The 16,339-nt window shown below is 44.2% G+C and overlaps 1 protein-coding gene across 2 annotated transcripts in view; it reads left to right on the top strand.

Moving 5' to 3' along the window:
• Window positions 1-652: 652 nt before the first annotated feature.
• LOC113159398 (spectrin beta chain, non-erythrocytic 1-like) overlaps window positions 653-16,339 on the top strand; it is an 87,158-nt gene continuing 71,471 nt past the window's right edge. For both annotated transcript variants that reach the window (XR_003298621.1, XM_026356060.1), the window contains exon 1: window positions 653-774. The gene's annotated coding sequence lies outside the window, so the exon portion shown is untranslated. The remainder of the gene's footprint in view (window positions 775-16,339) is intronic.

Here is a 16,339-nt window from a genome sequence, read left to right on the forward strand (position 1 = left end):
GAGGATTCTCCACCTCTCAGTCGCATTTTGGGAGCGGGGATCGCTTCATATCTTTCCCACTGCAGCCCTGAGGGGCGGAGAGATGCTGGTGAAACCGATGAACTGAAAAGTGCAATGTCACTTTTACTTTATTTCTTCTGAGTTGGAGGAAGAGCTGGTTGAGGTGGTGAAGGAGGTGAACAGTGTACGAGCAGTCGTGAAACAGCTGGTTGAAGAACTGATGAGCACAAACCGACAGTTTACTCATTTATTCAGTTTTAAAGATTTGATCTCAGCCTCAGAGGGAACATGTGATTTCTCTCACTTGTGCTGCATTAGTTCGGTTCTGATGTAGTTTGTCAGTCTGTCACTGTATATTTAACCTTTGAACCTAAAGCTACAGTATTAATCAGAACCTTTATTTGTGTAACAGGATCCAACAGATTTCACTTAAAGATACAATTAAATATTTTAATACAGATCCAATAAATGGGAGTTTCCATTCAGATACGATTATTAAAACACATGTGCAGTGATTCAAGTCCTGGTTCTGCTCAGTCCCCGTCCGGCTGCAGCGCCGCCCCTCCGGGCCTGCGCGGTGAATGAACCGAGCGCACCGGGCGCTGCAGTCCGGGCCCTGCCGGAGCGGGGGGCGGGGGGCGGGGAGGAGGAGCGGGATTGGTGGATTTGAGGACTCGGTGCTGCTGCGTTGTTTTCGCTCCGAGCTCCTCGGTCCGTGCGTCCGTTCCGTCCTTCGCTCCGAGCGGACTCCTCTGCGCTTCTGTCGGCCTCCAGGTGAGTGCAGACCCGGGCCGAGTCGAACCGGGCCGGTCCGCGTCTTTTATCCCGCTGCTCGGTTCGTTCAGTCTGTGCACGGATTGATTTCACTGATTCAGCGGCTCAGGGGGGAAAAGCATCCACCTCCACGGAGGCTGTGTGGCGGGGATGTGTGCTCCTTCAGTCCGGGCCGGAGCTCGGGTTCAGCGGGTTGTTGGCGCAAAGACGAGCCGGGCAGCGAACTCCTCTCCCGGCTGTGTCTCAGCTTTCTCTCGCTCGTCGCTGTCGTGTTGTTGAACTTGTCGTGTGTGTGTGTGTGTGTGTGTGTGTGTGTGTGTGTGTGTGTGTGTGTGTGTGTGTGTTGTGTGTGTGTGTGTGTGTGTGTTTGTGTGTGTGTGTGTTGTGTGTGTGTGTGTGTGTGTGTTTGTGTGTGTGTGTGTGTGTGTGTGTGTGTGTGTGTGTGTGTGTGTGTGTGTGTGTGTGTGTTGGATTTAGTGCGCCACAGCTGCCGCTGCTCTCTGTTGTTGTTGCAGCTCTTTCAGGTCTAAACTGATGGAGGATTCTGTTCCTGTCTCCCTGATGGAGCTGGTGATGGAGGTGGTGATGGAGGTGGTGCAGCAGTGGACTCTTTGCTGACCTCAGCCTCAGAATATTCCCACAACGCTTGTGATTTTCCTGCAGTGACCTTCTCTGTACTTTCACTGCGACTCTCCCGTTCTGACCTAAATGCACATTGAGTCTTTTATTCTGTGCTGGTCTGGGTTCTGGTCTGGGTTCTGGTCTGGGTTCTGGTCTGGGTTCTGGTCTGGGTTCTGGTCTGGGTTCTTCCTGTGGCTGCTCTGGGTCTTGTCTCAGTGTGAGTTAGTGGTAACGTGCCTGTCGTGGTTCTGTCACTGTGAAATCTGCAGGTTTCTGTGTAACTGCAGCTTCTTTTTTTTTACTGCGCAGACCTGGTTTCAAATCCTCCACAGTAATTATGTAATCAGATCCAGGCTGAGCTGCTGCTGCTTTCTCTCCTCCTCCTCCTCCGTTCTCTGATTTCTCCTCTGAATCTTCCTCTTTTCTTTCTTTCCACCCTGGTTTCTCCTCATTTTCCATTCTCCCTCGTACAGTTTCCTTCTCCTCCTTTCTCTTCTCGTGTCTTCTCTTTATTCACTCCTTGTCGCCCCCCCCCCCCTCGTCTCGTCCTCCCCCACCCTCCTCTTTGTTGCTTTGAAGCAGCAACTGGGAACATTTGTCAACTTGTTGACTGCGGCCTTTAAAATGTCACCGTGAGGTGTCGAGTTCTTCTCACGTTCACCTCCTGCTGCTTTAACAACCAACAGAGGGTCTTTTAATAAAGTGGGAGGATTTGAACCATCGTTTTGATGATCCACGTCTGTCACATCGGTGAGGTCAGAGGTCACAGTTCAAGGACACCGGTGAATCTGTCAGATCGTTGTTTGAACTGTGGCCGCGTTCAGCCGGCGCTGCCTCTCAGGTTTTTAATCTTCCTCTTCTAACTATCTCGTCTCTGTGACGTCACCGCGGTGACAAACGTCCATCACTGGAACTTTATTTGTTCTTTAGTGTTTGAAAACACAAAGATTTCAAAGTAAAGAGTCTCATTTTTCACCAGATGTTTCTGTTTAAACAAGATGATGAAATGGTTTCTGACACAGACACTGGACGTCCACACGATGGGTTCATTACTGTATCTTCTGATACTGAAGCAGTTCACACACTTTTATAAACTGTATAAAAAGAAACAAAGATTTCATCCACAATCCAATTTGTTAAGTTTAGCTGTGTCACAGAGGGTGTGTCCTTTATGTCCCAGTGAGACAATGAAATCAGATCCAGGAATTTGGAGCTGGTTTGTAATTCTCACAGACATGAGTCTGTGAACTTGTAACTTATAACTTATATTAAGTTAAGACTAAGATAGTTCAGACTTATATTGATGTAAACAGCAGACATGAGAAGTGTGAGAGGAGCAGCTGCACAGCTCTGACATGGAAAATGGTGAATTTCCCCTTTAAGAAATCTAAACATGTATCAGAACAAAGTTTTATTTAAAGACTTTATTTAAATAAAGTCTAATTTAATGAAATGGATTTAAATCTAGAACAAGTGAATCAAAGAAGTGAAAAAGTTCGTGATGCTACAAACTGATGAGGTTCAATGAGCAGCTCACACCCAGTTCAACCAGTTTCACCTTTGAACTTGGCTCATTTTACGTCCTGTGTCTTTTCATTTAGCTGAGTCAACAGCTTTTTTCTACCTAATGTAGAATCTCAGTTTTAAATACTGTTCACTCACGTGGGGAGACTGGCTGTGTTTCAACAGACCAGACAGGAAGTTGTTGGCTTCATGGGAAATGTAGTTTTAATTTTGGAAAAACACAAAACACTGCACAGTCGGCATCTTTAGAAACACTTCAGTGTCAGTTTAGTCTGTTTTCATCAGATGTTTCATCTGCAGAGTCTTGTTAAGTGAACTGTTCACTGTTTACTTCACTAATTACTTGGTGGTGGTGATGACATACTGTACTGTGATGCAGACGGAGCACTTGGCTGTAAATCACCGGCCGTGCTGCAGAGTCCTGAGCCTCAGCTTCATCAATTTAATACCAGGCTAATATTAAACTCAAGCACTCGTGGTGCATTTGTTCAGCTCGCTGCTCGAGAGGAACACGGAGGATTCAGACTCGTACTGATTACATAACAGCTTCTAGCAGAGACACTGGAAGATGCTGTATGTCCTGAAGATCTGTACTCACAACCTTTACTAAAACTCTGACTAAAGTGTTTCCACTTAGTCTCTGTCTGATGTTATTTCTTTTCGTCTGCCTCAGTTGTTTTTTTAATCCTCACTTTGTTTCTCTCTCTCTCTCGAGCTTGTCCCACCTCCCTCAACAGATCAGTGAGTGTGTTGCTGTGCTAATTGGTGCAGAACACTGTTGACTGAGTTTGTCTGAGAGGAGACGGAGGGGACGGTGGTCCAGTTCCTTTGTGTGGACAGGGAGGGCGAGCAGCAGCCAAGTGCTCAGAAACTCCACAGAACAGCAAAATGCATCTTTTTAATCCTTTGATCGTCGTCTGTGTGAGAACTGTCAGCACTGAGTCTTTGTTACAGACGGAAGAGAAGCTCTGAGCACTCTTTGTCCAGTCACAGTGACCTGTCAGCTGAATGATGGCTTCCACTTCAAGGATGTTGGTGATTGAAAATTGAGATTCAGCTGTTGTTGAGACAGAAAACAGAAACGTTATAGAGAGAATCCAAAGAAAACGTGCGTCCTAGTCCGATTTTGTATAAATGTGGTGTAATATCCCTTTAAGACAGAGCTGTGCAGTGAGTTGTATTTTCAGAAACGAGGCCGCCAGTCGTCGTCCTCTGCACTTCTTTACCTCAGACACACGTTTCTCCATTGACTATAAGTCAAATGAAAATGTTGCTCTTGGTTATTTTCTGCATTCACCGTTCATCTCTAGCCGTCCCTCGTGGGTTTGTGGCTTAGAGTTTAAGCTGGAAGACTTTGGATGGAGGAGGAGGATAAAACTTCATCTGGAGGCCCCAAGAATGAGAAGGAAGGAAGGAAAGATGGAGGGAGACATGAGGGAGAGAGGAGAGAGTTAAGGGAGGAGAGATAAGCCATAATGTGGGAGGTGGTTGAGAGGGAGGAGGGAAGGGAGGGAAGGGGGTGAAAGGGAGTCGTGTAGGATGACAGGTGAGAGAGAAAACAGGACGATAGAAGGAGAGCGGATTGGAGGAGGCAGAAATGAGGGAAGAGAAGAAGGAAAGAGGATGAAACACAAAGACAACAGACAAAACTAGAACAGCAGCATGTGCTAGAAGAACCGAAGACTGGATTCATCAAGAAGCTTCAGGTTTCTGCAGGATCAACTTCTCTCTACCACAAAAAAGCAGCAATGAAGTGATCGGTGCTAAAAACTGAAAGAATCTGAACAAGAGACAAGAAACTGCTCTGAAAACATGCAGAACAACAACGTGACGTTTATAAAAAGTCGTCTTAATGCAGCTTATCGAGCGTGTTGGCGCTCTGCAAGCTGAAGTAATGTCTGAGTAAAGAAACTGAAAAAAAAGTAATCAAATTACTCCAGTGTAAACAAACCTGCTGAGGAAGGAAAGAAGGCGACAGGAGGCTTAGGAGGGAGAAGGGATGTAGGGGAGATGAAGAATGAGGAAGGAGTAGGAGAGGTCCAGGGGGTGAAGGTGAGGAGGTAACGAGGACAGGAGTTAAACACACCAGCTGCAAAATCCTGTGAGGGAGGCGAGCTCTGGAAAACGGCGGCAGATAGGAAGTGGAACAGTGCGACCGAGAAGAGGAGGAGGAGGAGGTTTGTCCCAGTGGCACAGCTTCAACTAAATATAGAGACGTCTGTTGGAGCGGACCGTCACCTTCAGACAGCAGAGCTCTCGAAGCTTCATCATCATCATCAGTGTGTTGTAATAGATCAGTGTGTCCGTCTCATTAGTCTTCAACACGTCACAGCACAGGTGAATTAACTCCACTATTCATCATAACTCTAAGTAGATCAATGTGGAACTTTAGGCCCTTTATGTTCCAGGGGGGTCGGACCAGCAGGGTGTTTGTAAAGTATCAGAAACCACCTCTTCTTCTGTGATGGAATCGCTGACGGTGTTTGTTGTTTGATTGTTTTTCGCAGAATGATTTCAGTAAAGTTTGCTGAGTGTCTCTTTGTGCTGGTCGAGTCCTGCTGTCGACGACTTCTCTCATATTCTGTGCAGAGATTAGTTCACATGAAGCAAACTGTCGTCTCGTCTTTTTAAACCCAAACGTGGAGTGACGATGATTTGTGTCTAGTGATTAAATGTAGCGCTGCAGCAGACTGTGAAGCTGCTGGTGTCTGTATTTTATCTCCTGGGGGCGTTTGGTCTTTCGTTTTTAACAACACCTGTACCCGACTTCGAACCAGACCTCGAACCAGAACTGTACCAGGCCTGTACCAGACCAGTACCAAACCTGTACCAGACTTCGAACCAGACCTGTACCAGTCCAGTACCAGACCAGTACCAGACCTCGAACCAGACCTCGAACCAGACCTGTACCACACCTGAACCAGACCTGCATTTGAAGGGAACTAGTATTAGCACTGTTTGTTTGCGGTTTGCTGGTTTTCTGCATGAACTGTTCATCATCATCTGATCTTTATCAGAGTCAAACACAATATTTCTATGTGTTTGTTAATGTTGGAACACAAATGATAGTCGACAGCCAGACTAGTGATGTTCTTCTGTTTCTGTGACAGTTTCAGGTGCTCTGTAAAAAACACCTAGACGTCAGTGAGCCACGTTCGAACAAGTGTGATTCTGCTTTTTGTAAGTCTGGTGTGTGATAGTGTGTGTTTACTTAGCTGGGTTTTATCAGGGGGAACAGGTTTAACCTCAGCCAGGGTCAAACGCACATGAAACCATTTCTCTTGCTCTTCTTCAGCTGCTTTTCTTCTTTCACACATCGCACTTAATGAATCATTCGTTTTCTCTCCCAAAACATTCTTATAAAATCAGACGGATCTTAAAATCGGCTTCACTCATAAATGCTCATGTAAATTTCAGAGAGGGAAACAAGCTGCAGTTACACAGAATAAAATATGTGAACAGTGTGTTATTAGCAGCAGGAAGCATGTTTGATTTGCATGTGAGCGAAAAGGCGTTTGGCTCAGTTAATGGTGAAGCTGACGAAACAGAATCCAATAAACTGAGGTGTGAGGCTGAAGAAAATCTGCTTTGAAAGTGTGTCTGTGCTGTTCAGATCTTTGTTCTCTGCTCCCTCTGACTCTGTCCAAGCTGAACTCTTACTTCTCCAGACGTCCGATGAGGCAGCAGAACCTGCAGAAAGAGAGAACGGGAGGAACCAATAACCCACGTTAGTATAGTGACGTCTGAATAGATCTGTCCTGTGATTTGAATGCAGCTCAAATATCGAAGGTTTCGGTGCGTCGACAAGGTTTAATAGCAACTTTTAAAAGGCTTTGGTCGATCGTCACAACTCCATCATCACGAGGGTTTTATTTAAAATGTTTCACTGTCTGTTTACTGTCAGACCTCGTCTGACCCAGACACCAGGGTTCAGACCTGGTTTTAGGTTTAGAATCAGGTTCAGGTGTGTGTGTGTGTGTGTGTGTGTGTGTGTGTGTGTGTGTGTGTGTGTGTGTGTGTGTGTGTGTGTGTGTGTGTGTGTGTGTGTGTGTGTGTGTGATGGACTGCGACATATAGTCCACATGTATGTACTGTCTGATAGGAAACACGCTCTGCATTGACCTTCAGCAGGACTCCATGTAATCAGATTTCCATGCAGCCAAAGGCATTTCTCTGACACACACACATTCCTGATAAATGAAAGGTTCATTTTGAGGCCTCCAGATGTGATCAGACTCCACACTAACATCTGGTGGGTGTGTGTGTCCTGAAATGCCAGTGTGGAGTGAATCTGTATCACAGTGTCCCAACACACAGACCAGTTTTAGTTCGGGGTGGACTGGATGGTTTTAGCCTGTTTGTTTGTGTGAACATCTACAGATGATGTGTGTACGCCCTGAGGCGTTGCTGTGAAAGCGAGGGTGGGGTCCGCAGTCAGACACTGAGAGGAAATATGTGATTAGCTGAAACTGGAACGTGGCCTCTGGGCTGTGGATCTGCACACTGTCTGTTCTTTATTGATCCGAGGCTGCGTCCGCCCACCTCATCAGCTCCAACGCCAGCTGAATGTTAACTTTTGATTTGACCATTTGATCACAAACGAGGAGCGATGTGAACGCTGGGATACTTAACTCTGCAGTGTCCAGAGCTCATCGTTGTTAAAATCATCTCAGCACAAGTTTACATTTGTTTGTTTGTTCAGCTGTCATTAAAATGTTTAAATGTCTTTTTTTCCTGAGCTCCTCCTTACACCTCGTGCACGTTAGGTTAAGACTGGAAGTTCAGTCATTAGCTTTAGAAACAGCAGATGGTCAAACGATGAACTGAGCACGTGTCCTGGAGAAGTTCATTTGATGATGGAAATCTGCAGATCAGCTGTAAATCAGCCTCCGATAGTTTTTGTAGCTACAGCGCACGTTAGTGGTTGATGTTAGTTTGAACTCGGGCGGGGACGTCGACAACAGCAGCATTTCTCATTGTTCAACGTCATCATGTCAGTGAGGGATGATAATAATTAAAATAAATAAACTATAATAAAGGGGCGTATCTATCTTGTAGATACCTTGATATATCTAGTATCTAAAGAGAAGCCACAGCGACACAGGCGAATGTTGCTGCAGTGATTCAGAGCTGCTGCTGAGGGGATGTGATCCGCCCCCACTGGTCCCAACCTGGACTGAATGATGTGAACAGCAGCAGAGTGTGTGATCTCACCACGGAGAACATCCAAGACCGCCCCGCTGTGTCTGATCTTTACTGAATGGGTCCATCACTGCGACTTGTTTCTGAGATTTCCTCCTTTGATAAACATCTGAGGTTTTCCTGAATGAAATTATACTCATTGTGTATTTAACATAGAAAACGGACAGTAACTGCTCACGGGCTTCAGTGTATACCTGTATCTATACTGACGGCTTATTATTCATTATTTGTTTGTGGTTAGATGAAGCTGTGTTAGTTTCTGTGGTTCATTCTGCTGCTGAACTTTGATTCACATCCTGCCTGTGTTGTTTTTGGGTGTAACCCTAACGTGCAGTAAGTTCTGAGGATGCTACAAAGATCATTTGTCATGAACATGTAGACATGTTAGAGAAGCACTTTTCAGTGTGGCTCAATTTAAAAACTCTTGTGGTGATTAGTAGAAGATGTTCAGCTGTTCTCCTGCTGCTTTCAGATTGATCTGTCTCAGAGGGAGTGCAGCCTAATATCTCTGCAAACCGATAATAAAACATGATGATTCATTTATTAGCTTCAGGCTGAAGCGCTTTGCTCCACCGTCTCTGTGATTGGTTAAGTCTCACTGCAGGTTTTGTCAGGCTGTCACAAACGTTTCTGTGTGTGCACATCTCAGCTTCTACAGATGATTTCCTGGAAGTTCAGCTCAAATGTTGTTCAGCAGAACGACATCAGCTGCTTTTCTCAGTCTCACTGTGACGACAGAGAGGCTTACATCATTGACCTCCACCCTTCTCATCTCCAGGGCGGAGCTGTAACACAACCATTAATGACTTCATGTACTGCAGTGTGTGTGTGAACTACATCTGATCATGTGCATGTGAGACTTTCTTTATGACTGTAGTGTGATATCATTTGTTCCTTCACATCATCGCGGTCAGAGATCAGGATGAATTAGATGAACGGTCTTGTTCTGACTTTTATTTTGAAACAGGTTCATAAGAACAGTGACGTGTTTTTATCGGATATTTTTTATTGTACGGAGAGAAAATGTAGATTTTCTCAAGATAATGTAAAAATGTACCAAAGACGTTTGACTAATGTGTTTTTTATACATTAAAAACATTGTTTCCTCAACTTTTGCTGCGAAGACACAAAGACATGAAGACGTCTGTCCGGACGTGTTGTTGAGGAGGAGTTGTCATTGAGCTGGTGTGTGTGTGTGTGTGTGTGTGTGTGTGTGTGTGTGTGTGTGTGTGTGTGTGTGTATTAAGGAGATTTACACCAGTATATTCCTTTACATACTCGGCGTCATGGGAAATGAGTCTGATGACATTGGACGGGGGGGGGGCTACCTGACCTTGACTGAATGCATACACATACATCTGTTCTTCTATCACTGTGAGGACACTTATTAGGGGAAATACATTCTCTAAAATACATCCTGCTCGTCAGTCCCACCCGAGCACACTGTGCATGTCTAAATCCTAAATATTCACCTTTTACTGCTTTACTTGTATACTTGTACTGTACATGTGTACTACTACTACTAGCACTAAGTTATGATCAGCACTGGACCCAGATATTTGTTTGTTGGACAGGTTTTAAGTTTTCATATCGGGATATTTGTTTTTCCACTGTTTTTATTAAAAAATTTAAATTATGCAAAAATAAGATTCTTTTTAGACAGGGTTGTTTCTAACCTCTTGGTATTTTTGGTGTCATAACTCAGACCTGTGTACTGTGTGTGAGTGATGCAGCACAGATGAACAGGTGAGTCAGTACGACAGGTGGGCGGTCGGATGTGAACCTGCACTGCTGAGGAATGTGTTTGATCCTCCTTTATGCTCTGATCAGCAGGATACACACTGTTTAACAAAGGAGCTACAGTCACTGGACACACACACACACTCGTCCTGTGGAATAGATTAGATCTGACATCCCACAATGCACTGCAACATGAGCTGGACAGGATTGTGGGCTGGAGAGAGTGAGAAAAAGAGTCTGGCAGCTGGCCAGGGCGAGTTATGGGATGGATCGTCATGACGACACAGCCGGCCTTCCAATCTGGACTGTGAAGTGTTTGCGTGCAGTGTGTGTTGACATGTTGTGTGAGGGTTTTGACAGTCGGTGATATTTTTGGACCAGAGCTGCAGCTCTGAGCTGATACTCTGGACGTTTCTGTTGAACAGACTGAAAACGAAATAGTGAATTTTCAGGTGTTTTATCAAATCAAATATAAAAATCTTTAATTATCACAGCTACAGAATAGAACAGAACAGTGAGGCTGTAGTACTGCCTGTGTCTGCTCCTGTGCAACCGCTCTTAGTGCAGCAAACGATGATTAATTTAATTATTAATGAATCTGCACATTCTGTCTTTATGTTTAGTGAATGAAAAGTCAGCATGATGTCGTCACATCTTGTTTTTGTTCAACCAACAGTACAAACAAATGATTTTTAGTTTACTGTGATAAAAGAAGCAGGAACCAGAGGATTATTATTTTTTTTTTTTTTATTTCAGTTCGTTACTGCTTCTGTTGTGTTTCAGTTCTTCACTCCTCTGATCCCACTGTTGTTACATCAGTTTCCATCCTCACTAGTCTTCCTTCGTGTTCTTCTTTATATACATTATTTAGGAGTCTTCATTATGTTGAACGTCCACTTTATTATTTCCGGTGTGTCGTTTTCTTTGCTGTCAGATGTTAAACACACTTCTGTAAAGAAGAACCAGACCAGTTCCTTAATTAACAGTCTGTAAGTGAACAATCAGTCTAAAGACAATATGTCCATTCAGCTGAGTAACTTCCTTTTTTATCAGTGCATTAAGTGATTCAATAATACATGAGATGTAGGATAGCAACTGACTGTAAGTGTATAACTTCTACTGAGCAACAACATCAGTCAGTACGTCTCCAGTAATGTGCTGGGCTGAAGTGCTGAAAGGGCAGAGAAGGCCTTGGTATCCAAATGAATTCTGTTTAGTCCAATATTTCCTGATGACATAATAAAAAAAGGCCAAATACCGGACGGCGGTGAATAGTCACGGCTGTGATATCACAGAGGACCAGGGTGATCGAGGTCGGCAGAGAAAAGAACAAGAAAAGGTCAGAGGTCGGGTGAGCAAAGCGGCGCGGCAGAGAATGTTGTTTTGGCTGAGTTAACATCTGCAGTTCAGTCGTCATCATGAAGGGTGGGTGAGGCGCTCACAACACATCTGGTCCTGTGGCTCGTGGAGTTTTTTAAGGGCGTGTTTGAGTTTGTCGACTTACTCTGGGGCTCCGGTGCAGAGGGAGGAGCGCGAAGAACAGGATGAAGGAGTGATACAACAATGAGAAGGAGGAAAAGGGTGATTTGGGATGGAAAACAGAGGGTGGAGCGCAGAGAGAGCTTGGAAGGAGTAGAAAGGGTGGAGCAAAGAGAGGAAATTAAAGGAGGGAGAAGATGGAGGGAGGATGTTTTTAGAGTGGAAGAGGATAAAGGTTAAAAAATGAGAGAAGAGACGGAAGGAAGAAAAGGATAAACAGAAGAGAGCGATGGAGGCTGCTCCAACTTCTTTTCCAACTGCTCTCCCTCCTAAAGCCCCCCCACACCTTGGCTCTCTCCCAGCTGCTCCACCCTCCTCTTCTGTGACCCTTAGCTGCTTCTATCTGAGAGTTGTGGAACAAGCAGTTCTCCACAGATCCAGCCTCCAGAGACCAAACCCCCACTCGAGGCACACACTCAGGTTTTACTGCTCTGTAAAGCAGCGGTAGCCTCTGTCTGCTCTTGCAGCTCGTTTCATGGCTGCTTGTTAACTAAGCCGAAGTGACGGCATCAAACACTGAACACTGGGTTTTATATAAGATTTACATGAAGTTGTGTTTCATCGCCGGCCTCCAGGATTCTGTACCACACAATTATTCTTATTTTCTCACTCTTAACTCTGCAAGTGTTGGAAATTCTCCTGGTTAAAGTATAAAGATGATAGAAGAAGACGGTGGACGTGAAACAGAAGTCGGATTCAACTCCCAAGATGCATTTCAATCCAATCAAAGCACTTTAAATTATTAAAGATTAGATGTTGTAGAAATTTGGTTAAAAATTCAACATAAGCTGCAACTCAACAAAATCCTCTGGTGATCACAGAGAAGTTGATCAAACAGCTACTGAAGAAGCAGAATCACCAGCAGTTACTGTTCGAGCACCATTGTAAGAAAGTCAGAGGTTCAGATGGGTTTTAAGCTTTGTGTCCTGTCAGAGCTCCCGTAGTGGTCTCATCAGACCTGGTATTTAGTGAGATGAAACCTCTTCCTATCAGTCTGATGCCTGCAGTAAACACTCGTCCTCTGAGAGACAGATGGATCAGGAAGACCTCTGAAGGATCCTCTTGACTTCCTGTTTATCTGAGTGCTTCAGACCTCTCTCTGCCGTCTGATTCCTACTTTCTTTCCTTCACTCCATCCTTTCTCACAGTTTCATCCTTTCCTGTACTGGTGTGAAAATAATCTGCACTGGTTTGTGTGTGTGCTGGTTCATACTGGTCTCTGCAGGTCTGTTCTGGTCTTTCTTTGCTCTTAATGCTCTGTTTGCTCTGTTCAGTGTCAGATCTGAGTGTGTGTGTGTCTGTGTGTGATGCAGATATAGTGCTCTCATCCTGATAAGCAGAGTAAAAAGAGGTTATCTGCTCCCAGTGGAGCTACCATTAAACCCACTCCTCCCCTTCATCCTCTCCTCCTCCTCATTTACCTCGAACTCTTTCAGTGCAACAAAATGTCCGTCTCTTGTGTCAGTGAATGTGTGTTGAGAGCCTTTTCTCACAGACGCCCACTCAGTGATCTGCATTCTGCTCGTTTCCAGTCACTATTTCACACATTTTCCACCTTTACCTGAACCAGAAAAGTCCCCACTTCAAAAGTAAGAAAGAAAATGTCTCTCGAGTTTGTGGCAGCTGGAGTTTGGTCAAGATTTGGTGTTTTTTTTAAAGACAAGACAGTGTAAGAGGCTGTAGATGCCTTTCATAACTACGAGTGGGTTCCAGACGCCTGTTCTGTTTTGTTCTGGTTCCAAGTTGATGAAATATTTGGGTTGGTTGAGCTCCAAATAATCTCTTATCGAATCCTCCATGCACATACTTATCTAACCTCTCTTAACACACAATTTGTCATGTGTTAATGAACACAGCAGAGCAGCTTCCATGTTCCAAAGTCAGCGGAACAATGTCAGATGGGATCTCTGCTTGAGGATACGGATATCAAAGGTGGAACAGCAAGTGCTGAGTACTTTCCGACATGTTATAGTTAGAACTTGTTTTATTAATGATAACTTGAATACTGTGACCTGTACCAGAGCAACAACAGTTCACCTTCTTCGGGAAACAGTAAGAGCATCAAACAGCAAAATGTCTGGAAGTTATTGACCTGACATCAGGCTAAAGTACAAATTTTTAAATTTCTACTTGCTATTAATATTATTTTTCAGTTTTCATCCTTGACAGAAGACATTTCAGGTTAACTAGCAGTTTTCTGCTAAGTTAAAAATTTAAAAAAGTTAAAATGACTTTTCCATTTAAAGTGTTGCATTAATAGGTTTCATTTCAGGAGGAAATGTGATGTTGTGGTTTTGAGCTGCGCTCTGGTCTTAAACTGGCCTGCAGACTGTGTCACGTGACTTTGCAGCCGTCCCTCTTCAGTCTCCAGAGACTGGTGATGAGCAAATCAGTTCCTGGTGAGAAGTGACAGTAATTAAGAATTATGAAGTTTAAACAGACGCACTAATGATGGTTAATGTGTCCTCTGTATGGCGTTACAGTCTTTTAATTTCCTTCTAATCAGTCCTTCATGACTGCTGGGGTTAAACAGACCAAACCTCGGTTTTCCAGCTGGTTCATGGAAAGTTCAGGTTTTCCCATTGATTTGTCTCTTTTCTGTCTGAAGGTCACAGATCCACACTGGAAACCAGGCAGTAATGAGAGGACAGAAACAGCTTCTTTCTTTCTTTCTCCTCCATCTCTCTCTCTCTCTCTCTCTAGTAAATTGGAGCCTAACTTCATTAAAATGACTCAGTCTGATTCCATGAGAGCTGAGCTCCGTTCCCCTTCCCTCGCTCCGTCAATGTGTTGTTGTCGGTGTCGAACGTTCCCAGGCGTCTGGAGTGACAACCAGCCCATCTGTCTGCTCACACAGACACAGTGGCCATTCACAAATGGATATGAGGAGATAATTGTGCTGTTTATCTGAGAATATCACATTTATCCTGAAGCCATTTGGCTGCTGATCGGTTTGTGTGTCGACCCTAACAGTATGTGGAGACGGTTTGAAGGGAACAGTGTTGGGGTAACGTAATGAATCTGTTGAAGAGGTTGAGATTTTACTCTTAATGTCTCCGCCTCTAGCTACGACTCGTTCAGAGATCTTTCAATAGGTCAGACGTTTGCGTGATCGTCCAGACGTTTGTAGTCGTCTCCCTATGGGTCACATGACAAACTTTCTTCGTTAGGTCGATCACCACAATTTGAAAATCTTCTCTGTGGAGTTTCTGACCTCTTATTGTCAATTACACATAGTTTTCATGACATATACGCTGCCACACATCAGCAGAGGCAGCGCTTTAGTTAACATGGATGAAAATGTTAGTTATAATATATAATACAGTATTTCGATCAGTTGAGTTCAACAAACAGATTTACTCTCACTGTTACAGTTAATTTCACAGTTCTCAGTCTGAACTTAGTCTCATAACGTCCAGAATTATCAACAGTCAGTATTGATCAGTGGTCGTACTGGGAAACTCTGAAAACCAGTTGGCTTTCGTTTGGTCACTGAACACCTTGTGGATGTGACCCCTCCATGACCTTTTTATGTCACGTAGAAACAAAGAATCCTCACTAGAGCTCCGTGCACACTGAGGCTCCACTGAAACAAATACACACTTCCAAATAAAGATCTCTGGGATTTCCACTTAAAACCTTCAAAGTTTGTTCATCTGCATTTTTCACCAAATAAAACCCAGCAGGCTGCGACTGCGACAGGGTCTCTGTCTCATTCATCTGTGTCCTCCACCCGTCTGTTGGTGCAGAGGGTGGAGAGGCTGTTTGTTTGAACAGGAGGAGAGCAGTCAGGCTGGGAGGCTGTTTTTGGCTGCAGGCTTTGGTTGCATAATGGCAGGAAAGCAGTGGGAGAGTTTGGACTGGGAACAAGAGGGGGGAGAGGGTGGGGCAGAGAGAGGAGGAGGCGGTGGTCAGTTTAATGTTAGACTCTGTGTATCAACTGTTTTCCTGCGAGTCCTGCTCCTCATCACTCCTCTTCATGGTCCAGGATTCGGTAATCCTGGATGACCAGGGAAATGAAGCGCGGCAACATGTGGTTAAAGGCTCTCGGTGGTTTGCTGGGAGGGAAACTGATTTGATGATGGTGTTTTCTCACACAGTCACGCTGGGTTCACTGGTTTAATGTGGAACTTGGTTATCAGTCTGTAATCTGGGAAACAGAATTCTTTAGATTTCTAACAGTGAGTGGTACAGTTGAAGGTTTCTTTCTGTTTTAGTAAATGTTTAAACATTCCACAGATTCTCAGTAACACACATTAGAAAACGACCTTATGCAAGAATTTAGCCTTTTAGTTCCTGTGGGTTCAGTGGGTTGAGGCCTGTACCTGCATTTTATCAATCATTTGTTTAATAATCAAATGTAGTGTACTTTTTGTTCTGTAGTTGTATTATTAGGGTTGTGTGTTGGTAAGAATCTGTCAATATGATACACATCATGATACAGGGATCGTTATTTAATATATTGTCATATGTTCTATATACATAAATGGATATTCATTAGTTAGATAAAACAATATTACAGTCCACTCCAAAGACCCTGACACTTGATAGCGCGACAGAGAAAAATGTTTTTTGTAGTGATGAAACTAAAGTTGAATTATTTGCAGCACTGTGCATGACCCAAAAAAAAGACCTGCAAACCAACATGACAACTATTGTAGAGGGACAGTTTGCCGTCGTGAAGGGGAAAATGTATTCTCAAGTTTCTCCAGGTCTCCTCCAGGATATTATTTGTCTTTCTGCAAGCTGAAGCTCAGAAGAAGCAGGTGATGCAGCAGGACAGTGAGATCTGACACCTCAAGCCAACAGAGATGCTGTGATTTGACCTCGAGCTCACACCAGACGTCCTAGGAATCTGTCTGAGCAGGTCTGTGATGACTGATGGTCCAAAGCTCCTCCTGAACTTTCTTCACACTGTTTCACTGACTTTTTCTTGTGG

Source organism: Anabas testudineus, chromosome 15, assembly GCF_900324465.2.
Source record: "Anabas testudineus chromosome 15, fAnaTes1.2, whole genome shotgun sequence".
In the NCBI taxonomy this organism is placed as follows: domain Eukaryota; kingdom Metazoa; phylum Chordata; class Actinopteri; order Anabantiformes; family Anabantidae; genus Anabas; species Anabas testudineus.